Below are 27,735 nucleotides of genomic sequence, written 5' to 3'. Positions count from 1 at the left end.
CTGTGCCATCTTTCTTCTGAGGTCCCTAGCTGCCTCAAAGGTGCCCAGCACGGAGGGCAGGTATAAACCCTCATCCCTACATACACATACTTGGAACCGGACTTGACTGGCCTTCTTTTGCAGCCTGAGTGCTGGCTGGCTGTACACCTACTTGGAATCGACATGAGCAAAGACTCGAAGAAACAACTGTTGCGACTCATCTCTGGAGTGGCCGCATGTCAGCTGTCAGGAGAGTGTTCCCTGTATAGTTCCCTTATTTACTTCACAACTGTGTATGGGAAGCACTTTGAGATCATCACTGTAAGTGCAAAATATTATTACAATGAAAAGCTGCTTCTTTCACTCTATCCATTTGAGACCATATGAGCTGAGCAGAATATGACCCTGCATTTTGATGCCTTTTGCAGCAGTATTACTTGACAGGCATCTCAGTATTTCACATAAGCATCTTTGTTATGAAATTTCAAGTTCTACGATATAGATTGAACCTCTCTAGTCCAGCACTCTCTCCTCCAGCAACATCCATTGTCCGGCATGATTTTAGTTAGCTGGATGTCCACTTATCATGGGTGTGGCCAAGTTCCCTGTTTGTTTACAGCCACCAATCCTAGCTCTCAGTGTTCTGCACTGTTATTTAGCTCTAATTTACAGCTAAATGTCTTCTAAGAGCTTTGCAGACAGTGGAAGTGTTGGTAATGTTGCTAGACAATATCGACCTCCCTTGGTTTGGCAAATTCTCTCATTTAGCACCAATCAGGGTGCTGGACTAGAGTGGATCAACCTGTACTCCTGCCTGGGATGGCAGGACTCTCAATGCCAATATTAGGTGTTCTTTGGTCTTTGTTGCCTGCTCTACTGGTTGCTTCAACTGAGTCAGACCACTTCATACCGGCACCAAATAGCCTTTGATCATACTCACCAGGAAAAAACAAGCAACTCCTTTGCTACATTAACATCCCCCTTTCACAAAACCGCAATAAATCATTATTAGCCAATACTCTAATCAGGTCCATTGCTCACATGAAAACAACTTGAAAGAAAGACTTCCAACACTTATTTCAACAGTCTGTTTATTTCCTCTGCAAGTCTATGTACCAAACTAGGGTTCCAGTTGCTGATATACCTATATAACAAAGCCACTGATCACTTCAAAGCTACACGCAAAAAATTTTGCCTTTTCAGGATGTCCTAAATGCTTTGCAGCTGCCCCTTCCACTCTAGAAAGAGACAGCCTTGAAACACTGTGAGATGTAAAAGGCTTAGAAAGAAGGTTGCTTCAAGTTTATCAAAATACAGTGAGGGTCACAAGGAAAAGCAGGCGTCAAGTGCCACCAGTATTGATATGGCACAAAAAGGTGGAGACTACCACTCACCTCCAGAACCAATACTCTTAACTCCTGCTAGTCTTAAACCATTCCCATCTGGATTCTGATTACCTTCAGGCTGTTGATAGAAATAAACTTGTTGCCTGATCTTTTGTGTATGTATTAATTACACAGTTTAATTATCACATTGAGGGTTGAGAAGACCTAGCCTCAAGATCCAGATGCTCAGTATTCTTTAAAATTATTGTACAGTTGGGAATCATGATGTGCACAGTGGCAGTACTCACATGGAGAGGAACTCTGTGAAATTTACTAATAATTTATTAATATATTTAGCGGTCATAAATATCTCAGCTTGGTCATACAGAATGCACATCCACATACTGATATACTCACACCATCCCTTGTAGAACAACCTGAAGGTTAGTCATCAATTTCTTCATCACCATCACCTTCCCCATCACCACCAATGGCCACCATTCTGGCACCTCCTAAAGACTAACATCTCTCTCTCTCTCACCCCTCAGGCTGTGATGCTGCTTTTATAATATGTTACGCTGACACCATTACGCTTGATGCCTATACAGTAGTGGATTTCCCCCCCCACTTTATCTTATTTTTATTGCCTCACCTCACTAATGTTAAAGTATATTTTTCTTATAGGTTTCTATAGCAATGATCTTATTACGATGCACGGGAAATTGTGACCATGGCCCCTCTCTGGTTAGGTATTATGTTTCTTATTTCCATCCTAAGTGGCTATTTTGGTTCCTTCCACATTTGGAGCACTTGGTTATTTAAAAGTATAGGACTTTAGGATCTCCCCCTGCCAACCTGCTTTAATGCATCTCTTAGTTATGGCAAAGGTCGCAGCTCGTACAGATCTCATGATTTACCACCTATGTGGGTCAGGGTAGAGAATAGTTTTTGCAGGGTGGCTGCTCCAAGAAACTCCACCATGAAGCCTCCAGGGGTTTCATGCCAGTCCCAAGACTGGATAAAGGAGGAGGGTTAGTCAGATGAGTGACAATGCGCTGACCACGAAACAACAATACAAATGAAATTTGATGCAAGTATGATTACAGAAACTAAGCCACTCTGCACTGGACGGGGAAGATGGAAGAAAATAGTGAGACAGGCATCAGACAACAACAGATGATGAACCCATAGTTGTTGATGATGATGATGCTCTAAGAACTTTGGTAAGGGGCCACAGGCCAACACTTTGCTGTTACACTGACAGAGGCGATGTAGGGTCTAAGATTGAGTTTGGTGCTGGTGGGGGCTCTGACCTGGTCCAGGGGTGTGTGGGACAGAGTCTGGAAGGGAGTTTGGGTGCAGGAGTGCGTTGTGATGCTGGAGATGGGAGAAGGTGTGAGAGGAAGGTTTGGTGCAGGAGGGGTCTGAGGTGCAGCCTCTGGCCTGGGCCAGGAGGCACTTACAACAGGTAGCTCCCAGGCAGAAGCACTTCCAAGTCACTGTGGCCGCTCGACACTCAAAGCAACTGTGTCTGTGCATCCCTTGCAAGAAGGGGAGCAGCAGGCCTCCACATGCTGCCACAGCCCCATCAGCCAGCAATCAGCCAGTGGAAGGTATAGGAGCAGTGCTTGCAGGCACCGGCAGCATGGGGAGACCTGCTGCCTCCCTCCTCATCAGCAGTGGCCATCTGTGTCACTTCAGAGAGAGAAGCGCGGCTACCAGCAGCCTGTCTGAACATTCCACTGAGCCATAGGCCATTTATCTGCCTCAGCTCAGAGGGTCATGGCAGGCCGGAAGAGAATGTTTGTAAGCCAGATTTAGCCCAAGGTACTATTTTGTCCACCTCAATGTAGGTGAAAGGTACCAACATACATATAATGACATTGCTCTAGCTTAGCATACAGGGTATGACCTGTAGGCCCCTTGCATTGTGGCCAAAATATACCCTAATGTAAATCTACAAATCTATTGTAATTAAGCACATATCCCCATAAGAAAATTATAAGAAAATATATATAGGTAGGCAAGCAGGCTAGACATGGATGTATTTCATGTATCTGTTGTGTGTTAGCTCATTTGCAGGACACTTCTGTTGTTGAATCACATACCTGGTCAGAACTTCCCTTCAAACTCTATTTTCAGCTCCCCAAATAGTTAGTTTGTTTTTGTTGGGCTGCTTATCTGTGGAAAGTTTATCTGTTCAAAGTTCATAGACCTCAAGCCTTACGTTAACTTGCTGAAGTTAATGTTTTACTGGATACAGACCTTTAGCTTTCTTGGATTACTGCTGAATATAATGCAAAGTGATAAATATAAAAAAGCAAGCCAGCTCACTGGGGCACAAGCTGTACAGGACAAAATAGAATCCATGGGCTACAATCTGTGGATGAGAAAGGAAAGCTATTAACCCCACAGTTAACTTAATGAACTGCAGAATTAGAAGAAGAAAGATTCCACTGACAGCAACAATAATAAAGTGAGAAGATGCCAGTCTCTCTCTTCAGAAGTACAGCAACATCTACGAGAAATGAAATACCAATGCTATTTAATCACAGGCAGCATTGCAAGAACCTTCTCATATCAATGCAAAGAAGGCAAACGGCATTTCAAAGCTGATTGATCTCTTGGTTAGTTTCCTCATATCATTTGATCCTATAGAAGTTCCTTGTTTCACATTTATTTGTATGTTCACCAATGCATGGGCACACTGGGTTGCTCTATTGTTAATACCCTCACTGCTGCCAGATCATTTGGCATCAACCCAGGAGACTAGAATTGAGAATCAGCTTCTGTTTTTTCCATTCAATATATTGCGTGTGAGACTTGTTTGGGTGTGGGTGTGGGTGTTTGCAGCAAAACCGCCTTACTCCCTGCATCTTTTCTTTTGCCTTTTGTCATCCTCTGCTTCTTGATCCACAGTGTAGCATTGGCCTTGGCCTCTTCACATCAGCAGGACAGGACTCTTGGTCTATGTTCTCATGCAAGCACCATGAAAGTACTAAAAGCCACCTATAATGCTCAGATAAGAAACCAACACACACCAGACATACGAATCAAAAACTTCCCCCACTGCAGCTCTTTTCTATTGCAATTCACTGCTCAATCAAAGAAAGAGCTGTAATGTTTAATGCTGCACATCTATGTACAATCTGGGTATTAATTCTTGCTCCTTCCCTTCTAGACACAAACAATCTGTGTCACTCATGTAGCAATCCTAAAAACGACCTTTTAACCTCACGTACCTGTATCTGCAACTATGACTCATCTCCCTTCTTCCTTACACTTCTAAATTAATTGACTTACCACATCACTTATGACATATGCTCTAACACAGGCAGAAGTTACAGCCTTGACATGGGGATCATTGGGTGAGGTTCTCTTCCCAGTGGGATGCACGAACTCAGGACAATCTTACTGTTCTGTTCTGGCCTTTACATCCATCAATCTATGAATAGTCTATACCTTTTCTCCAATTCCATCCTGGAATTCTTCTAGTACAGCTTCCAGCCCCTGTGCTCGGCTGGATCTACCTTCACTAAAATCTCCAAACACCTCTCCCTAGCAAAATCTTGAGGTCTCTATTCCTCTTTTCCTTGTCCCACCTTTGTTTCTGACATTGGATAAAATTACCCAAGTGACTTACCTTACCTAAGTACTTTTAAAATAATCTTATCCATCACCTTCTCACTCATGGCTCTCACTAGACCCTTCCCCCTGCTTCACAGCTTCCATCCTTCTTCCTTTATGCTTCTCCATCCTGGGTTCATCTCCGCTCTCCTTGTTACAATCATCCCTTTAGTTTCCTTCAGCATGACCAGTTCATCTTCCCTTCTCCCTTCCAAGCTCAGACTCCTCCCACCCACATAAATCCAAATCCCATATCTTCCTCCTCAACTCTGCTAACACTTCCCCAACCCTGGCTCTTCCACGCCACGAAAACTCTCTCCCACTCCCACACCCATCTGTGCCGCCACCTTTGCCATCCTCTGCTTCTATTGCCAACTTCACTTTCTTTCAGAACCAGCTCCAGACCCGTCCTCTTTCCAGCTCTGGAACACACACACACTTCATCCCACTCCCCCTTCAACTCCTAGTTCTCACAGAGATCTTTGACACGACAGCTGCAGCTGCTCTCTCCTATTGAGCTCTTTCCTTCTTTCACACACCCTTCCTCCCCAGATCAGACAATGGTGGCAGAACTGAACTGCACCCCATGCTGCCACTTCCAAGCCCTCCCACGTCCCCTATTCCCTTTCTCCTCTTCTGAGCAGCACTGCATCTAACCATCTTTTCACCCATTCCTCCACCTTGGGGCCAGGGAAACAAAGAGGCTGAGGGAGTGCAAAGGATGGTGGCAGGTCAGAGGAATGCTGCAGTGGGTACAGGGGATGAACAAAAGCAGAACAAAAGATGCAGGGATAAGGCAGTCTTGCTGCAACATGGCTGGGCAGCACATACTGTGGATGGCAGCAGAGGAGCTGGCTCAGGGGTACTCTGGCACCTTGCTACAGGCTGCCTCCATAGTCATCTGTGTTCATTAAGGGGTCTCAATTTTCTTCGTAGTCGATGAAGGTTTTGGTCCTTTAGAGCATGAGCTCAGGTGCTTGAGGCAGAGCCCCAGCCTGGAGGAGCACAAAGAAAAAGCCTATCATAACCCTTTTGTCTGCCGTGCTGCAGTGGCTTTCATCGAGCACTCAAGGAAAAAGTTTAAGACGAGCACCTCTCTCCTTCTAGATCCTTCCAGACCAGCCATGGGAAACCATGACTGTAAGTGGGCTGCTGGAGTGGCCCTCCTCCATCTGATGAAGCGGGTCTTTGCCCACAAAAGCTTATGCTCCAAAATATCTGGTAGTCTGTAAGGTGCCACAGGACTTCTTGTTGTTTTTAAAGATACAGACTAACTCAGCTAGCTCCTTGATGGGTTCACTTCAAAACTGCAGAAATGTTTGACTACAATCTCAGTTGCAAGTGCCGTGACCCATAACAAATCCAAAATTTTGTGAGAGGAATAAAGAAAAAAACAAGGATCTCAGCATTCATGCACTTTGTTAGGAAGCCTCAAGTTCTGTACACTGTATACATAGTATATGAAAGTACCAGAAAATAAGATCCATCCTACTGTAAAATTTTCCTTTCTTGTGTACACCTTTGTTATCTGCTCTGGGCATTTTTGAAGAGTGATAGTACAGAGTCTACAAGAGTGTGACAGCATGAAGACACTGCAGAAAGCACACATTAGAAAAACTGACTGGGGCATGCAAGCCGCAGCATGTTGCAAGACCATCTATACTGAATCCAAAGAATGCTGTGCCCCTCCTTGCACAAGTTACCTGCTTACATAGACACAATATTGCATATTTAACGCACTAACCTGATTATTCACTCTGCTCGACAGCCACAGTGTTAAACAACAAAACTACAGGAACAACTTATTAATTCATAGAGTAACACTGCTAAAACCTGTAAGCTATGCATGTAAAACTTCTGATGTATAGCAGAGATTATTTTGCTAGAGGACAAAATTAATCTTCAGTACTAGAAACCATGGCATGGCTTCCCGTTATTTGCAATAGAGTTTTAAATCCACATATTTACATGTTTGGTACTAACTCAGTTCTTTACCTAGGATATTAATTCTAAAGCATTTATCACCCTTTCTTAAAGCAGCATTAGCTTAACCATTCGATATCTGGAGTGTGGAGTTTTGTCAAGATTGCCACTATTATTCTGAGACTACGCCTCGTGTGCAGAGTGGAGTACAGACAAAGGAGAACACAATCCCTGCTTTCAAGAAACTTACAGTCTAGTTCAGGCATGAGCAGGGTGTAGGTATTCTGACTTACTAGACTAGATGTGGGTATGTCTACATGACAGTGAGACAACCACAGCTGGCCTCTGCCAGTTGACTCAGGCTTGTGGAGCCCAAGATCCGGGGCTGTTTAAACACACTGTGGACATTTGAGCTCAGTCTGCAACCAGAACTCTAGGACCCTTTCACCTCACAGGGTTCTAGAGTCTGAGCTCCAGCATGAACTGGAACACCTAAACTGCACTTCAGCTGCCCCTTAGCCCCAGGAGCCTGAGCCAGCTGGCACAGGCCAACCATGGGTTTTGTAACCTCTGACTACATGCCCCAGAACTGAGGAAGACCTCTCTCACCACGCTTCTCTGTCTGAAATACTGTACAGTGTGCTGGTCCCATGTACAGCCCTGTGTGGATACAAACTTGGTATTGGATCTGAATATAAGAATGGCTGTTCTGGGTCAGACCAAAGGTCCATTTAACCAAGTACCCTGTCTACCAACAGTGGGCAATGCCAAGTGTCCCAGAGGAATGAACAGAACAGATAATCATAATTGATCACTCCCATTGCCCTTTCCCAGTTTCTGGCAAACAGAGGCTTGGGACACCTTTCCTAGCCATGCCGGCAAATAGCCATTGATGGACCTATCCTCCATGAATTGATCTAACTCTCTTTTGATCCTTCTTAAAGTCCTGGTCTTCACAACATCCTCCACCAAGGAGTTCCACAAGTTGACTGAGTGTTGCATATGGAAATACTTCCTTTAGATGTGGGTGTACCATGGATTAAAAAAAGAAGCAATATGATATTCTCTTATTCTCTATCTGTTTTTAATGATTCATAACATTCTATTTGCTTTTTTGACTACTGCTGCACACTGAATGGATGATTTCAGAGAATTATCCACAATGACTTCAAGATTTCTCTCAAGTGGTAATAGCTAATTTAGTTCCCATCATTCTGTATGTATACTTAGGATTATGTTTTCCAATGTACATTACTTTGCAATTACTAACATTAAAATTCATCTGACATTTTGTTGCCCAGTCATCTAGTTTCAAAAAAGGGGACTTAGAAATTGCCCCGTCTTCGAAGTACTGGCCAGTGCGCCACAGCTAGATGTGTGCCGGTACTTCGAAGTTTAAAACTTCGGAGTTGTTGCGGGCGTGGAATTTGCCTAATGAAGTGCTGCCTAAGCATGGCAGCACTTCATTAGTAAACTCCCAACACCCTAATTACCATCCTTCCTTCGAAGGAAGGTGGTAGTGTAGACACAACCCATGAGAAGACCTTTTCTCTGATCCCATGACAACTTATTTAAGAGCCTTTGTTGAGGGACCTTGTGAAAAGCTTTCTGGAAAACTAAGTACACTATATCCTCCTTGTCCACATGCTTGCTGACCTCCTCCAAGAATTCTAGTAGATTAGTGAGGCATGACTTCCATTTACAGAACCATGTTGACTCTTCCCCCAACAAAATTTTCATCACTCATGTCTGATATTTCTGTTCTTTACTATAGTTTCAGCTAATTTGCCAGGTACTGAGGTTCGATTTACTAGTCTGTAATTGCCAGAATCACTTCTAAATACCATTTTTAAAGATTGACATCACATTAGCTATCTGCTAACCTTTTGGTACAGAAGAAACTTAAAGGATAGGTTACAAACCACATTTAGTAGTTCCACAATTTCACATTTAAGTTCTTTCAGAAATCTTGGGTGAATGTCATCTGGCTCAGGTGGCTTATTACTGTTTATCAATTTGTTCCATAAGTCTTCTCTAATGGCATCTCAGTGTGGGACAATTCCTCAGGATTTGTCACTTAAAAAGAATGGCTCAGATTTGGGAATTTCCATAACATACTGAACCATAACAGAGAGTAAGACGTGCTACTCTATACACTATCAAAACAAAAAGCAGTCAAGTAGCACTTTAAAGACTAGCAAAATAGTTTATTAGGTGAGCTTTCGTGGGACAGACTCACTTCTTCAGACCATAGGCAGACCAGAACAGACTCAATATTTAAGAGACAGAGCACCAAAAACAGTAAGCAAGGAGGACAAATCAGAAAAAGATAATCAAGGTGAGCAAATCAGAGAGTGGAAAGGTAGGGGGGAAGGTCAATAATTAGATTGAGTCAAGTATGCAGACGAGCCGCTATAGTGACTCAGAAAGTTCCCATCACGATTTAAACCATGTGTTAATGTGCCGAATTTGAATATAAAAGTCAGCTCGTCCACTTCTCTTTCCAAAACGGTGTGATAATTACCCATTATTTATAATATTCAAATAATTTATATTCAAATTCGGCACATTAACACATGGTTTAAATCGTGATGGGAACTTTCTGAGTCACTATAGCGGCTCGTCTGCATACTTGACTCAATCTAATTCTTGACCTTCCCCCCCACCCCTCCACTCTCTGATTTGCTCACCTTGATTATCTTTTTCTGATTTGTCCTCCTTGCTTACTGTTTTTGGTTCTCTGTGTCTTAAATATTGAGTCTGTTCTGGTCTGGCTATGGTCTGAAGAAGTGGGTCTGTCCCATGAAAGCTCACCTAATAAACTATTTTGCTAGTCTTTAAAGTGCTACTTGACCGCTTTTTGTTTTGATACTGAGCCATGAAGACAGATGCAAAGAATTTATTTTCTCTGCCGTGACTTTATCAATCTTGAGTGCTCCTTTAGCAACTTGGTCATCCGGGTGCCCCACGCATTGCTCAGCAAGTGTCTTGTTTCTGATGTGCTTAAAAACATTTTGCTATTACTTTTTGAGTTTTTGGCTAGCTGTTCTGTATCCACAAAATGAGTTTGGAAATCTGTATTGACATCCGTGGATGCAAATGCCCACGGATATAAAGCAGATATATATAACGTTTAAGATTCTGGGTTAAAAAAAAAATTGTATGTGCATCTGCATCCACGGCTGCAAAAATGAGCTGTGGATATCTGCACCGATATCAGTAGATGCAAAGAGCCACAATTATAAAATGGATATCTGTGGGTTTGCAGGACTTCAGTCACATTGTAGTCAATACCCATCCTTGCATAGACAGGGTTCGGAGAGAAAAAATGAGTGTGTGTGGAAGTCTGCAGAGATGTGCATACGAAAAATGTTAAATGGGAATCTTAAATTTAGGAGATAAAGAAGGAATCTGACAGAGAAATAAATGACATACAGAAAGATCATTCAATGCAACTGAAAGGTAACATATTTAAAACATATGATTTCTGCTTTAACATACACATAATGAATAATTAACCTGAAGCCAATGGGGCTAAATACAGGAGTAACTACCCACCTGGAATAGGCATTTACACGTCTGGGATCGAAATTCTAGGATATAAAGGGAATTGACCAATTATATCACCAAACTGGAAATTATATCAGACACATATTTATAGTCACCGGTGTTAAATCCATCAGAGACCCTTAGATCATCCAGCCATTAGTTCCTTATGCCTTTCTCTGCTAGATTGAATGGATCTTAATATCTGCTATATTCTCTTTATTTCACCAAACAAGTTGTGTGTCTAATATCCAGGGACTGACACAGTTAAGTTATACCACCACTGCCTAGGAGGGGTTATGCTGGGCAAGAATGAGCACGGGGATTCAGAGACCAGCCTTATTCAGAAGATTCTACTTTTCACTGCATTGAAAAATGCAGAAAAATTAAATTACAAGTAACAGCAGTAAAAAAAGATTCTGAACCTCACTGAAACCAAGAAAAAGCAAGAAACTATCTGATCTCCTAAACTCCTTCTGCATCTGCTGAGGACTGTGGTGTCTGTGGAAACCTGTGTGTGTGTGATCACCTCAATCTCTGATTAACCCAAGGGATTCTAAGGGGCTGACTGGGTACCAGACTTGTGATGGAAGATGTGGCGATAAGTCTTGTGAAGAGTATTATGTGAATGCATGTGTGTCCCTTTAAGGATTCATTCATATCTGATACACGTCCCTTAAGTGGAGTGCATGTTCTGCATACACTTGCATGTTTATTTCACTATTTCAGTCATTACACCATTCAGTTTCCATTCGAACACGATGGTTCAGGTGCATTAATGTTTGTTCCATTACCTCTCCATATTGGCACTATTGGGTTGACTGCTCTAAACTGACACCATTAGCACTACTATCCAGCTGAACAAGAAGTCCTGTGGCACCTTATAGACTAACAGATATTTTGGAGCATCAGCTTTCGTGGGCAAAGACTCACTTCATAGGATGAAGCGGGTCTTTGCCCACAAGAGCTTACGTTCCAAAATATCTGTTATCCACAAGGTGCTACAGGACTTCTTGTTGTTCTTGAAGATACAGACTAACATGGCTACCCCTCTGATGACTATCCAGCTATCACTCTGGGATCTGGTGGTCTGATCTTTGCATTTCTGAGCTTCTGTGGATCAGGGACATATTTTTTGTTGCTGTTGCTACTTATAAACATTTTCAGGTGCGATATCATGCTCTTGTGCTGGCTATATGTGCAACACCCTCTGCCTGAGAAAACTCTCATGATTTGGAGGAGTTCAGAAAAACAGTGTGTAATAGAAGGGCTGGCTAGCCTTTCTCTGTGCTCCCTCCCTACACAGGGCACCCCTATTTAACAGTGTTAGGTGATTAAAGGTAGCCACTATTTAGAGAGCTTGAATGTGATTTTTTTTTTCCTAAGCGGATTGCTATGGGATTGAAATTTATCTCTGTTGGCTGTGAAATTTTGCCTTTTAATTTTCAGGATTATTACTTGGGGTAACAGATGCTTGGAGTGCAGAAATACCATAGCCCCTGTTCAATTGGATAGGCTAATCATTAAGTAGCGCAGCAGACCACAGGCAGCAACCTACAAGAACCTGGTGGAAGGCAAATATACTGGGAGTTAGGTCAGTGCCTTTCCTCCGCCCCATCTAGGCACACAGAGCGCAGCAGGCAGCTGGGGCTTATTAAGAACCAGCCGGCAGCAAAAGGCTAACCAGACATCTGCTACCAATTATGGACTGCTGGCCCACTATAAAAGGTTTCCCTGTGTGTGCAGGGGGAGAGAAGGAGAAGAGGAATAGACCAGAAAGTGATGCTGTAGAACTGAGGTTTGGCGAAAATGGGAGCCTCAGCCAGGTGCCAGGAAGAAGGGGTGCTAGAGGGAAGCGATACTCAGCCAGCTTCCCACCCCACACTCCCAGACAATCCCCTGGTTGGGGCTGCCTAGGTGCCAGTACTCAGTACTGGCAAGTACCACCACAAAAAAAGCATTGCACTTAAATACAAAATGTGATCTTCTCCTTAAAAAAAGCCTGGAGACCACAGCTGTAGACACTATGACAAAATGCTGAACCATGGTGGCAGCTCTGATTCCTGAAACCTGCCCCCCCAAAGCCACAGAACTAAGCAGTTGAATGAAACTATCAATAAAATACTCTTCTGAGTAATACTTCTACCCTTTAAATAGCTACCATGCTTCTGGAACATACTCAGCTTCAGTAAGCGCCAACTGCTCCAGGCACAGATCTCCTGCAATAATTTTTTATCTGATGCAGGCGGGATAGGCAAGAGCCTACATTGAACCTAGACGCATGGCATATTTTCATTTAAAAATTCAAATACTTTTAACAGAAATATAGAAAACACATTTACAAGCCTAACTCGCACTGTGCTCTTGAACACTTCCAAGTTAAAAATGCCAAACTGGTTTTCATAAGTTCCTAGAACATCTGACCTCAGGCAGAGATATTTTATGCCAAGTTTAAGCCCAGAAGGGGTTTTACATGCAAGTCTATGAAAAGTCAGACTTCTAACAGGGAAACACCAACCACCTTTAGCTTCCTATGCTTTCCACACTTTACCCTCACCTTAAAACATGACCCCCTTTTACCTTGTCTCCCTCACTGATCTCTCTGGCATCTATACAATTTGTATGGCAAGAATCAGAAACACAAAACCTTGTGTTCTGAGAAGGAAAGTACATATCTTTGGTGCTATAAAGTAACTAGATCCATAATAGCATGCACTGCCACAATTTCTCTATGACAAAGGATGGCAACAGTTCAGTAACCTACATGCAACTCGAACCACCTACAGTTTCACAATTGAACAGTGGTAATTTGAGGTCAGGGTGACCAGTGGGAGGGATATAACGGTGGCACCAGTTGGGACAGGGGTGGAGGGAACATAACCTCCTCCCATGGCATGGGAACAAACCTAGGGAACAAACAGGAAGAATCAGAGGCTCTGGCACAGTAAAAATAGTATGAGGTGGTTGGAATAACGGAGACTTGGTGGGACAATTCGCATAACTGGAGCAGAGTCATGGAAGGTTATAAACTCTTAAGGAAGGACAGATGGGGAGAAAAGGAGGAGGAGTTGTGCTCTACGTGAGGAAGCAGTATGATTGGTCAGACCTCCAATATGAGGAAGGAGAAAATCCAGTTGAGTAACTTTGGGTTAAGCTTAGAGGCGAAAGTAACAGAGGTGATGTTGTAGTTGGTCTGCTATAGACTGCCAGATCAGAGAGATGAGACAGATGAGGCATTGTTCAGGCAGCTAAGTCAAGCTTCCAAATCACAGGCCCTGGTTCTCATGGGAGACTTTAATCATCCGGACATTTGTTGGGACACCAATACATCAGCACACAGACAATCCAGGAAGTTTTTGGAGAATGTTTGTGATAACTTCTTGGTACAAGTGCTGAAGGAACCAACCAGGGACCATGTGCAACTGGACCTGCTGTTCACAAACAGAGAAGAACTAGTGGGAGAAATAGAAGTAGGAGGAAACCTGGGCTGCAGTGACCATGAGATCGTAGGTTTCAGGATCCAGACAAAAGGAAGAAAGGTGAGCAGTAACATACGAACCCTTGATGTCACAAGAGCAGACTTCAACTCCCTCAGAGAATGGATGAGCAGGATCCCTTGGGAAATGAAATGAAGAAGAAAAAGAGTTCAAGAGAACTGACAGTATTTTAAACAAGTCTTACTGAAGGCACAGGAACAAGCCATCCCGCTGCATAGTAAGAAATGCAAACATGGTAGGCAACCAGCTTGGCTTAATGGGGAAATCCTTAGTCAGCTTAAACTCAAAAAGGATGCATACCAGAAATGGAAAGGAGGAGAGCTGACTAAGGAGGAGTATGAACATACGGCTGAAGAATGCTGGGCAGTAATCAGGAAAGCGAAAGCACAATTGGAACTGCAGCTGGCAAGGGATGTGAAGAGTAACAAGAAGGGTTTCTACAGGCATGTTAACAATAAACGGGTTATCAGAGAAGGTGTGGGGCTGTTACTGGATGGGGGAGGTAACCTAGGGACAGATGATGTAGGAAAAGCTGAAGTACTCAATGCTTTTTTTGCCTCAGTCTTCACAGACAAAGTCAACTTCCACATGACGGTCCTAGACAACGCAGTACGGGAAGGTGGCGGGCAGCCGTCTGTGGGGAGGGAAGGTGGAGGGCAGCCGTCTGTGGGGAAGGAACAAGTTCTGAGCTATCTAGAAAAACTAGATGTACACAAATCCATGGGTCTAGATTTAATGCACCCCAGGGTAGTGAGGGAATTGGCAGAGGTCACTACTGAACCTTTGGCCTTTATCTTTGAAGACTCTTGGAGATCAGGGGAGGTACTGGATGACTGGGAAAAGGCAAACGTAGTGCCCATCTTTAAAAAAGGAAAGAAGGACAATTCAGGGAGCTACAGACCAGTCAGCTTTACCTCAATCCCTGGGAAAATAATGGAGGAAATCCTCAAGGAATCCATTTTGGAGCACTTGGAAGAGGGGAAAGTGATCAAAGGCAGCCAACATGGATTCACCAGGGGCAAGTCCTGCCTGACCAATCTGATCAGCTTCTATGATGAGGTAACAAGCTCTGTGGACATGGGGAAGTCAGTGGATGTGACACACCTTGACTTCAGCAAGGCTTTTGATATGGTCTTCCACAACATTCTTGTCCATAAGTTAAGGAAATATTGTTTGGATCCCTGGACTATAAGATGGATAGAAAGATGGCTTGGTGGTCGGTCCCAGTGGGTAGTGGTCAATGGCTCAATATCTGGATGGTGGTCTGTTTCAAGTGGATTGCCGCAAGGCTCGGTTCCGGGGCCGGTGCTGTTCAACATCTTTATTAACGACTTGGATGAGGGACTGGGTTGCACCCTCAGCAAGTTTGCGGATGACACAAAACTAGGGGGAGAGGTAGATATGCTGGAGGGTAGAGAGAGAATCCAGAGGGACCTAGATAAATTGGAGAACTGGGCCAAAAGAAATCTGATGCACTTCAATAAGGAGAAGTGTAGAGCTCTGCACCTGGGGTGGAAGAATCCCAAGCATTGTTACAGCCTGGGGGCCAACTGGCTCAGCAGCAGTACTATGGAAAGGGACCTAGGGGTTATGGTGGATGAAAGGCTGGATATGAGTAAACAGTGTACCCTTGTAGCCAAGAAGGCTAACGGCACACTAGGGTGCATTAGCAGGAGTATTTCAAGCAGATCTAGAGAACCAGTTATTCCCCTCTATTCGGCACTGGTGAGGCCACATGTGGAATATTGTGTCCAGTTTTGGGTCCCCCAGTATAAAAAGGATGTGGATTTGCTGGAGCAGGTTCAGAGAAGGGCAACAAAAATGATTAAGGGTCTGGAGCACAAGACCTATGAGGATAGGCTGAGGGATTTGGGCTTGTTTAGTTTACAGAAGAGAAGACTTAGAGGTGATTTAATAGCAGCCTTCAACTTCCTGAAGGGGAGCTCTGAAGAGGAGGCTGAGAAGCTCTTCTCAGTGGTGTCAGATGGCAGAACAAGGAGCAGTGGTCTGAAGTTGAAGAGGGAGAGGTGTAGGTTAGATATTATGAAAAACTACTTCACCAGGAGGGTGGTGAAGCATTGGAATGCGTTGCCTAGAGAGGTGATGGATTCTCCATCCCTTGAGGTTTTTAAGTCCCAGCTTGACAAGGTCCTGGCTGGGATGTCTTAGTGTTGGTTGATCCTGCTTGAAGCAGGGGACTGGACTAGATGACCTCCTGAGGTCCCTTTCAGCCTGATGATTTTGTGATTCATGTGTTTTTTTTTCTCCCACCCCTGCCAGTGCAGGCTACAATCTCCTCATTCTCTCCCCATGGCACGTTACTTGGTGGGAGCAGGAGTGCTCTGTCCTCCCTCAAGCAACCTCTGACCATGCTGTCTGCCTGGAAATCTGCCCAGTGCAGCACAACCGCCTGGGAAAGAGCAGCTACTACTCTCCACTGGCAGTGGCCCACCTAGGCAGTGCAACCGGAACTGGAAGAGGAAAGGCTCTGATCCTGCTTCTTCCCCTCCAACTCTGCTGCTAACCCTTTGTCCTCACTTGGCATTTTAGGGAGGGGCCGTGACCACATGTGCCCCCTCCCACTTGGGCTGGAGAAATAAATAGTGCAGGATTTAAAAAGTGGAGACAATTCTTTTAGAGAAACATGGAACTTGGACGATAATGTGAACTTTAATTCTTTGTAGCTGACCTTATGTTACCCTCAAGCCTTTCACTGACTCAGACAGTGCATATAAAAGTCATGATAGAAAGTTACATGACTGGGTTACAACTTTGTGTGTAGCCTAGGACTAGAGATTGCCCAGAGACACAGTGCCATTTTGGACACATCTCACTAATGTCCCAAAGCACAGCCATGGTTTAGCAGCATAAGGAATAGAAAATCCTATGCCCCCTGGAGGGAGATCCAATCTTTAGCAAGATAATTCTATCCTTTAATCTGATTAGCCCCAGAGACTGCAGATAAATATAACAAAGAACAGCCGGACACCAGCTGTAAAACCAATCCAGAAAAGTAAGTGACGCAGCTGGCCCAGAGAAGCTCAGCATCTGGGACTTGTCACATGCAATGCTTTTAGGGAAATGACAAACTCTCAGTTCTCACGTCAGACATGGGGAAATGTGTTAATCTGTTTACTTTAAATGGATTTACCTCAATCTCAGTTAGAGAGGATGATGTAGGAAAGCACAGCCGAGGGAGCAAGCAGATGCAGCACCACTCACAGAAGACAACATTCCACGGCACCAATCACATAGGTTCCAAGGATCAGACATGGCAAGTGAAATAGGAAACATTACAAGATTAAACTGATGCATATATAATCAGGTGTAACACTGATGGTCTTCTGTCCATAAGCACATAATCAGCTCCCACACCTATCTGATGCATCAGTTGAGTTTCAGCTGTTTCAGCCATAAGGCTCTGCAGAGACCATGGCTAGCAACTCTCCAGCAAAGTGGGAATGCAGCTTCATGTTGCAGATATTTGGCTGGGGGGAATTTTAAAAATCTAAATGAAGACAGCACACCCTGCCATGTCTATTTCACAGCAGCAGGCTGCTGAAATGGAAGAAAGACCAATTATGCCAGAACCAGGTTCTGGTGCAATTCATCAGAAACAGAAACCTTTGCCTTAATTTACCAGAAATTAAAAGACATGAGTAATACTACCTTCCGTAAGGAAGAGAGAGAGAATAAAATAGAAAATGTCATATTGCTTATCTGTGAATCCACACTCTGCCCATACTGTGAATATCATGGGCATGTGATCTCACAACCTCAAAAAAATACTTCATAAAGCCTCAGAAAAGAGGAACAAAAATGATTAGGCATATGGAACAGCTGTCATACAAGGAAACCGTAATGAGACTGGGATTTTTCATCTTGGAAAAGAGATGACTAAGTGGGATCTGATAAAGGTCTATAAAATCATGGCTGGTGTGGACAAAGTAGGTAAGTGTTATTTAATCCTTCTCATAACATACGAGCTAGGGTTCACCAACTGAATTTAATAAGGCAGCAGGTTTTAAACAAATAAAAGGAAGTATTTCTTCACACAATGCACAAGTCAACCTATGAAAATCAATGCCAAAGTATGTTGCAAAGGCCATGACTTTAACAGAGTTCAAAAGAGAACTAGATAAATTCACAGACAATAGTTCCATCAATGGCTATTAGCCAGGAAGGACAGGGATGGTGGCTCTGTTTGCCAGAAGCTAGGAATGTGTGGCAGGGGATAGATCCGCTGTTGTTTCATTCCCATGGGGACAGTTGGCACCATCAGGAAACAGGACACTGGCTAGCAGTGACAAGGGACGGGTCGCTGTTTTATTCATTCTCTCAGGGACACCTGGCACCACTGGAAGACAGGACGCTGGCTAGAGGTGACAGGGAATAGATCCACTGTTGTATTCATTCCCTTGAGGACACCTGTCCCTGCTGGAAGATAGTACATTGGCAAGAAGGGCCTTTCATTTGACCCAGAGGAGCCATTTTATGTCCATTTTCTATATTTAGGGGCCGGTGTGTGTGTTGGGGGCGTGATTTTGTTGCCTGCAAATATAAAAACCGGTGCACAGCCAACACTCGAGGCATCCCTCTCATTAACTACAAAAAAAAAGTGAATGTAAACATTAAGTCCTTCCTGTGCCAAGTCTGACTGCCCTCAATAGCCCACCTCTGCAACCACCGTTACTAACAGACGGTCTTGAAGCATTCCCTAAAGCCAACAGACTTTATAAACACCTAAGACAGATACGGCTTTATTAGACCAATATGTATGGGTGAGAAAGATATGCTTTGCACACTGCAACAGGGAGATGTAATACAGATAAGGGCTGCGTAGAAAAAAACACTCCCTTTTCCCTACCAAATAAGCTTCCCCACAGCACCATCATCACCTCCCCAAGCCACATTCTCTGTTGTGTAAGCACCTCACAAATATCTCACAACAAATTCTTTTAAAATTCCCCTCTATGGCGTTCTAACTTCAAGGAGCGGAGTGTCATGCCTACAATGAACTGGACTGAACTGGGCAGAAGAGGTCTATTGTCTCTGCTGGCTGATCAAGAATCAATAGTTTGAGCCAAGCAATTCCATTGGTAGCTGCAAGAATCAATAGTTTGAGCCAAGCAATTCCACCAGTAGCCCCTCTAAAGAGAAACATATGAAGAATCCAAACAGCATTAAATACCTGTGTCCCTGGCATTTCTATTGGAAGCCTATCATGCATGTATTTGAGGCCCTCTCTGGAAGGCAAATGAATGAGCCTGCTGGGCATTACGAGGCTATGAAGTGATTAGGAGGACGTAAGTGCTATAAAAGAAACACTGGATAAGAACAGCTAAAATAAATACTCCTGTAGTATCTATTTTTAAAAATATTTACCTTCTATTATTATATAAATCATGATTAGTTACTGGTGTTTGAATTACAGACAGTTGCACCTACAAATAATGCAGACTCCAGTTAGGAGAAATGGGGTCCTTATTACAGCACATTACAGGATCTAGTAAATAACCTTATGTAACAGCATGCCCCACCACCTTCTAAAAACTACAATCACAGTTACAACGCCAGACAGCAAAACAACACAAAAGCAGACAAGGAAAAAGAAATCAAAGAGGAAAGACAACTAAACCTGGAGCACAGGTAAGAGAATGATCTGCAAAGGAACTATATACCAAAATGCACCAGCTCTACACTTGCCAGGCCTCTTGCATTCTTCAAACATCTCTTTCCTGAGGCTTCTGGTGAGATGTCAGAGAAGCACGTCTTTTATCAGTCTGTTATCCTTCAGCCTGATAGGCTTTGCGAATGGATGTCACACAGAGTCACAGTGACCTGGGTTTTGGAATCAAGGAAATGTTATTTTCTCAAAACGTCCCACCTCTAAAAGCTCTTAATTCAATGAACAATGACCCAAATGCCAGCCATTTCCCATAGTACTCTTACTCACTTCTCAGTTGTAACTACTGTATTCTAAGACCATTTTTGTAATTTAAAAAAATATTCATCTAAAATCCTTGCAGTGACTGCAGCCTCCTACGCAACCTCTTTGTGCAATCTGATTTCTCCCATTTACACTGAAAATTAAGATGTTTTTCCTTGCTTCTAGCTCAGTTACATTTGTCATAATGTCGCTTGTAAAATTACATTAACAGAGGGAAGCAGGGATTGATTTCATTAGAACATGGGCTTCTGGATGAGGAAAATAAGGGAAGAAATAATGATAAAATTAATATTATGTTATACTTTAATAGCATATGAACCTCGTCTATAATTTAAGGTTTATCTTTATTGAAAGTGTAATGCTGGTAAACCCAGAACCAGCTCTGGCAAAGGCCACAGGCACGAGGTAAGAACTGACAAACTCCTCGCTGGAAACCAAATCAGCTCACCTGTAGGTTAGTTTTGTTTAATGGCGTATTAGTCTTGGGAGAATTGTGACAAAGCTCCTCCTCTAGCTTGGTGGTTCCCACCCTTTGGGGCAGATTATTTGCTTCAGAGGCTCACAGCACCCCTCAGGTTAGACACCAACTAGCTGTTTGGTGAGCTGCTCTAATCACTGGCCAGCACAGGGAAAAGAGAGACCAACATAAACCATAGTTTCTACTGCCCCTCCCTCCAAGTGATTCAGGCAAGACAAAGTGCTCCGCCAAGTCAGTCCTTCTCCCATGCTGAATAAAGGATGAGCAGGGAGAATGTGGGGAGTGCAGGCCTGCCTTCTGCTATGGGTTCCAGACCAGGGACCTTATGATAATAGATGCCCACAAACTCTCAAGTTTTGGCTGCTTAACAGCAATGATTCTCTGGGCCACTTCCTCACAGTGGTCCTCTGCACCATCCTTACTGCAGGCTCTTACCTGTAGTATCGTGGTGTCCAACACACTAGCCGCTTGTAGCTGTTTGGCTGATTGAGTGTGGCTAGCTCGCTATAGCAGTATCACAGCTGCTGCATCAGAACTGGTTGGACACTACGGCTCTAGCACCTGCTGGCGCTTACTCCCCTCAGACTCTCCACAGCTCCGTATTTCCTCACTCAGCTGCTGAGCAAGGTGAAGAGAAGACTTTGCATAGCCAGTCTCAGCCAGTTCTTTACAGGCTCCAGCTGTCCTGATTAACCTGTATCCATTGAGTCTGCAAACCTCCTAATTGGCCCCAGGTGTTTTAATTGGCCTAAGAGCCCTGACTGCTTCTAGGAGGTTCCTGTTGGTTCTGGATCAGCCCTTGCTGGTTTATTCTGGGAACAGAGACCTGTTCAATCTGGGGCTAACATACGTCACCTGTATCACTCTTCTGTAGCCCTATGATAGCCAAGTGCCTGGAGATAGAATCGTAGTACTGACAGGGACTTGAGATGTCATCTAATCAAGGTTCCTGCATACATGGCAGGACCAAGCATTTCCCAACCTATCTTCCATGGGCGCTGCAGTTCTGAGAGATGTGAACAGGTGTTCTGTGAAAAAAATCTGATGCTAGCAATATTTTTCCTTCTAACACATTAAATATGAAATTATGTGCGTATCAAAAATACTAAAGTATTTAAGTAGTCTTTAGATTGTAGGTATATTAATATTTATAATGCATTCATAATAGTATAGATATGTGACTTGTGCCAAAACAGAGACTATTTGGATTCTTTTGGCATGAGTTTTGTTCAGAGAAATCCTGTGATGCTGTATCTGATATGAGGATCCAACTCTCCAGCATCTTTCCTAATATTAAAAAAAAGATGCAAAAACACTCTTCCCATTGAAAAACTGTCAAATGCTCCTTATTTTTATTTTCCAGTAGTTTGCTGTAAAAATAAATTTATAAACATACAAAATTAAAAATATTTTCCCATATCTAATTTGTTTTGTATTTCTTTTTCATAAAAATGTTTTTTAAACTTTAAGGAAGGACAGTCCTTTTTTGAACGATACTGTCCTTTCTAATTTTGTACAAAAGAATGACACTAAATCATTCTTCTTTTGCCCATTACATTCATGTTTTGTTTTGGGTTTGTACTGAATGTTTAATGTTTATACTTAATTATGGGTTTGCTAACTATCTTCCTACTAGAAGGCCATTAGTTGTTCATTCAGATGATTTTCTCCCATTATATTTTGTTCTTTGTAAAATAAAAGATATCTAAAAAACCTAACTCTTTTATAATCAATTTTTGAGCATTACATGCAGTAATTTTTTGGTATGAAACCTCCCCTCCCCAAAACCAGCATGTGTGTGTTCTGGCATTATATTCCAAGCACAAAAGTATTCTGTGGCCAAATTAGTCTGGGAAACACTCATCTAGACCAGGAGTGGCCAACCTTTTTTTCATTAGGGGCCACATGGCAATTTTTGTGTGTTCCAGGGGACAAAAACAATATAGCCTGAACCCTGCCCCCCGTCCCCAGGCTTAGCCCCTCTCAGCCCCAAACCGAGGACTACCTCACCTCAGACAATGAGCTCCACATGTTACCGCTGCTCCCCCACACTGCTCCTTTGTAGTGGCTGCGTGGCTCTCCACAGCTCTCCTACCCGCTTCCTCCACTTGCAGCACAAGAGGCTCCCTGCTCTGCCATGCTGAAATAACGGAACTAAATTTAATTGGTTTAATGGTTGTTAAACCCATTACATTTAGTTCCATTATTTCAGTGCGGCAGAGCAGGGAGCCAGAGGAGGAGACAGCATCAGTGGCATCATCTGGAGCCACAAATGGCTCCTTAAAGAGCCACATGCAGCTTCAGAGCTACAGGTTACCAACTCTGGCCCCACACTCACTTTGGCCAGCTTGGATAAAATGGCATCGCTGCTGACTTTGCGGGCTGGGTGAAAAGGCTTTGCACTCTAGATTCTGGCCCGCTGGCCACCCCTGATCTAGACCATCCCTGATGGGTTTGTCTAACCTGCTATTAAATATCTCCAACTAGAAAGATTCCACAACCTCCCTAGGTAATTTATTCCAGTGCTAAACCATTCTGCTAGTTAGGTTGCCAACCTAAACCTCCTTTGCTGCAATGTAAACCCATTGCTTTTCGTTCCATCATCAAAGGCTAAGAAGAATAACTTTTCTCCCTCTGACTAGTAACAACTTTTATGCACTTGAAAATTGTTACCCCTCAATCTTCATTTTCCAGACTAACATACAAAATTCTTTCAGTTTTCCCACATAGCTTTTGTTTGTGAGACTTTTTCCAATTTTTCCACATCTTTCCTAAAATGTGGCATTCAGAACTGGGACACAGTACTCCAGCTGAAGTTTAATTAACAGAGAAGAGAGTCAAAGTATTGTAAGACAGACATGCGGTCCACTATGACTTCCAGACTCATCTGGAGTACTGTGTCCGGTTCTGGGCCCCCATTTATAGGAAGGATGTGGATACACTGGAGAGGGTCCAGTGGAAGGCGACCAAAATAATTAGGGGCTGGAGCATACGACTTATGAAGAAAGGTTGAGGGGATTGGGACTGTTTAGTCTGCAGAAGAGAAGACTGAGGGGGGACTTGATAACAGCCTTCAACTTACAGAAGGGAAGCTGCAAAGAGGCTGGAGAGAGGCTGTTCACAGTGGTCATGGATGGCAGAACACGGAACAATGGTCTCAAGTGGTGATTGGAAAGGTCCAGGTTGAACATTACGACAAACTTTTTCACTAGGAGGGTGGTGAAGAACTGGAATAGTCTACCCATGGAAGTAGTGGAGCCTCCATCCCTGGAGGTGTTTAAGTCTTGGCTCGAAAAAGCCCTGGCAAGGCTGATCTGATGGGTTTGGTCCTGCTTAGAGCAGGGGGCTGGACTTGATGGCTTTTTTTAGGTCTCTTCCAGCTCTATTGTTCTATGATTTCTGCAGAACTCCTTCACAGGCATACATTTCCTATTTTGTATGTGTGCAACTGACTGCCCCTTCCCAAATGAACCCTCTCCCAGCTTGGTATCATCTACAAACTTCAGAATCTTCTCTCTATGCCGTTATCTAGATCAATGAAAAAGATATTGAACAGAATTGGGCAGAACTGATCCCTATGGGGACACATTCATTATGACCTTTCAGCATGATTATGAATCCCTGATAACTACTCTCTAGGAACAGTTATCCAATCCGTTATGCACCCAGCTTAGAGTAGCACCATCTAGGTTGCATTTGTCAGTTTATCACTGAAAGGGTCATGCCAGAAACTACTAAAAGCCTTACAAAAACCAAGATATACCACATCTACTGCTTTCTCCTTATCCACATAATTTTTACCTTGAAGAAAGAGTGGTGACTGCAACCTGGATAGGACTTGGGTTGACTCTCAACACATTTCTATTTGCTGTAAGGGGAAAGAATTACTAAGACTGAAATCTCAGGATCTTTCTGAGTTGAAGAGAGCTTTAAGCCAGATCACCTATGGCAGTGCCAGGAAAATGATTTCACTTGAATGTTTGATGGAAATACAGTACATGGAATCAGAATTCATCTGGCAGGTAACAAAATAGTATTTGTGAGCTGTATCTCATTACAAGAGAAAAATATTATCACATCCATGGTACCTTTTAAAGTTTACCTTTGCAAAGCCATTCATAAATATGCAACAGCAAAATGGACACCACTTCAAGAGCATACTGCCAGAGTTGCCGCAAGAACCATGCAAGGAGACTATTACATTTTCTTCTTTTGTAGGAGGCTTTGTACTGACAAATTTATTTTATTTCTGCAAGAGTTCTTCCATGGGGATGAAGAAAACATCTGTGTCATTAGATTCAAAAATCAATATATTTAAACAGCAGTTTTTCCAAGAGAGAGTACTTTGCTCCAGGTGCATTTGTGGAATCTGAATAAGAGCGTTCCTAGCCACATTGAAAATACAGACCTCAGTAATGGGCTGTGATTGTGTAGCACAAGGCCCAGGTCATACCCAGAGGCTGAGACTCTGGTTTCATAGGTTCTGCATAGGGCAGCTCTCAGAATTCTCTTGGGTAGTTCACTAAAATGCACCGTTATGGAAGCTTTTCATTATACTTTGTAAAATAAGTTCTTCTTGTCCTCTGATCATTTTAAAAAAAGATGAGCCTCCCTGAGGGTCACTATTTTAGGCTAGCTTACAGCAGACAAAATATAACGTGTTACAAGGCAATAAAATCAGGTTTGCATATATTGCAGCTGTAGTAATCTAGTCCCTGATGGATTCTCTATCCAAAGCCTGCAAATTGTTTTCCCCTGACATAAACATGAAGAAAACTGTTTTACTCCCTCAAGGTATACTCAGCAGCCCAATGTCATTCAGGATAACAGCTCACTAGATGTGGTTCAGCAATTCTGTTACCTTGGATCTACTGTCACCACAAACGTATCCATCGATGAAGAACTGAACACCAGAATCAGGAAGGCAACTATGATTTTTGGCACACTTACGAAATGAGCATGGAAGAGTCCTAAGCTGATAGTGAAAACAAAGATACTAATCTACCAGGCATGTGTATTGAGTATCCTGCTATATGGTTCTGAGGCATGGACCACCTACTCGAACCAGGAGAAAAAAACTGAACAGCTTACTTCTTTGCTGTCTTCACAGAATTACGATTATCAACTATTGGAGGGGTAGCCATGTTAGTCTGGATCTGTAACAGCAACGAAGGGTCCTGTGGCACCTTATAGACTAACAGAAAAGTTTTGAGCATGAGCTTTCGTGAGCACAGACTCACTTCATCAGATGCTGATTATCAACTGGCAATATAGAGTTTCAAATGCAGATGTTCTGTCAAGATCTGGCATACCCAGCCTCATAGCGTGCCTCAACAGGAGAAGACTACGATGGTTTGGTCATGTGAGAAGAATGCGTGAAGAGCATCTTCCCAAAGAAATCCTCCTCAGTGAACTTTCATGTGGGTTGAGAACAAGAGGAAGACCAAGAATACATGCAAAAATGCCATGAAAAAATTCGATATCAATCCAAAATCCTAGGAATCTACATCATCAGATCAAAATACCTGGCGATGATTGTCACAACAGGGCACATAATCCTTCAATAGTATGGGTGCAAGCCATTCAAAAGAACTTCATCTTGGAAGGAAAAACCTCTCAGACTCCATAATTTAGAGACAGACTGACAAGCAGTTATTGCAATCAACCGTGCAAATCCAATACTGGATGGATAAGCCACGAGAGAAGCTGCAGACTCAACCACTGCCCATAGATCCTCACCACTGCCGCTAACCACCATCTCTCGAGATGAAAAGGGGCCATAAAATAATCTAGTCACAAAATTCAGAGTTTGGACCATATGACGCATGGAAATAGGTCCTGTGAATAAAACTATTATTAATGCAAAGCTAAAGATGAGAGAATTCAAGCATTCAAAAGTCAAGGAATACAGAAGCAAAAGATCGGAAGCCCATAGTCTTGTGCATAACTTTTTGGAAATATCAGTAGACAGGCTTGTATTGCAAACCCCTTTCAACACAAACAATGAAGTCATTGACAGTTCTGAAACTTGGTGAAAATGCTCAGAGGCCAACAAAGAACTCAGAGTATGAAATTTTCACGCTGAAAAAACCATGACTTGGAGGAAATACTCAAGTCTTTAATAGAAGATTTTAAATATATTCTCTCAAAATCTCTAGAGGGGACCACTTTACAAAGTGGAAAAAAATGTGTTTTTAAATTTGCAAAGAGATGCTCTAGATCTGTGTGGTGCCCTGCATTTTTCTTCCCTGCCCAGGAGCCATTAACAGTCAATGCTCTTCACTATTGTTTTGGTTCTTTAGGGCTCTATGCTCTCATCCTCAAATCTTGTTTTAATACGATAATTCTGAATAAAGAATTCTTCTTTAGAGTGCGGTTGGCATGCTCTATATTCCACTCCCAGTCAATTCTTTGGTCAGATGTTTATGTTGAATTTTGTTCACTGATTGATTATGACAAGATGTTTCTTTCGGGATTGCTAGATTTATTAAGCACCAAAGTGCTCAGCACCATACAGATCACAAAATGTAGACTGTTTGTATCACCTGCAAAAGTTTCAATTCTAAAGTCAGGATGTGCTGAGAGATTGTTTTAATGTCTCTACTATTAAAATTTGTGGCCTCTTCGATTTTTTTTAATAGTCTTTGTAACACAAAATTCAGTATGGAAATGAAATCAGATTAATCAAACCACGATTCAAACTTTTTGTATTGAACAGAAGAAATTCAACCAGCCATAGCAGCTTGTGGCAAAGTCTGGTAACATTTTAGCAAACGTGTAACAAGTGAGACTAGAGATCATGTTAGAAGCGGACATGAATACTGAAGGTCTCCATTTATAACAATTGGCTAATCTATCTGATCTTATGGGGTGAGTTGCAGATTCTTGCCTTAGCTCAATAATTGGAGGTTGAGAGCTGGAGGCAAGTGAAAATGAACAGGTCCTTGTTTATCTGGAGGGGAATCAGAAAACGTGGTATTGGAGTACTGGCACCCTCTGGGACAGGATAATACTCATTTTAGTATCTGTATTTGTCCAGAATAGCAAAGACTTTCAAAGCAAAAAGTGTTCTAAAATAATGCAAACACAGCCCTTTTAAGGAGGAGGCTGTCTGCCTAAACTCCTGCTGTTCTGACATTGCAGTGATGTTTTCTGTATAAGCAGCTTCAGTGACTAAAGTCTGACAGATGGCTACAGAGGGAATGGTACAAACAGGGTACTCCTATAAAACAAATGTCACAAGGCAATGGAGTATGAGCTGTTTAAATAAAATATTTTTAAAATGCATTTAACAGTTTTGGCCAAACTTCTTGTGTGTACTGCGACTGGTGGTGAAATTTTAAAGAGCCAAAAGGTTATAAGAGCATATTCTATCTTGGCCAAACAATGACTGAAGGCCCTATTTTGCCA

The 27,735-nt window shown here is 42.8% G+C and overlaps 1 protein-coding gene across 9 annotated transcripts in view; it reads right to left on the bottom strand.

The window, feature by feature from the left end:
* Positions 1 to 27,735, bottom strand: part of PTPRF (protein tyrosine phosphatase receptor type F) — a 730,253-nt gene that overhangs the window by 369,550 nt on the left and 332,968 nt on the right. The window contains exon 1 of one of the 9 annotated variants that reach the window (XM_075003563.1): positions 17,049 to 17,190. The exons of the other annotated variants lie outside the window; for them this stretch is intronic. The gene's annotated coding sequence lies outside the window, so the exon portion shown is untranslated. Of the gene's footprint in view, positions 1 to 17,048; positions 17,191 to 27,735 lie in introns of those variants that run through there. 9 annotated transcript variants of the gene reach the window in all.

This window comes from Carettochelys insculpta, chromosome 9 (genome assembly GCF_033958435.1).
Source record: "Carettochelys insculpta isolate YL-2023 chromosome 9, ASM3395843v1, whole genome shotgun sequence".
NCBI lineage: Eukaryota > Metazoa > Chordata > Testudines > Carettochelyidae > Carettochelys > Carettochelys insculpta.
The sequence above is the reverse complement of the archived record's forward strand: the minus strand, read 5'-3'. Positions and strand labels throughout refer to the sequence as shown.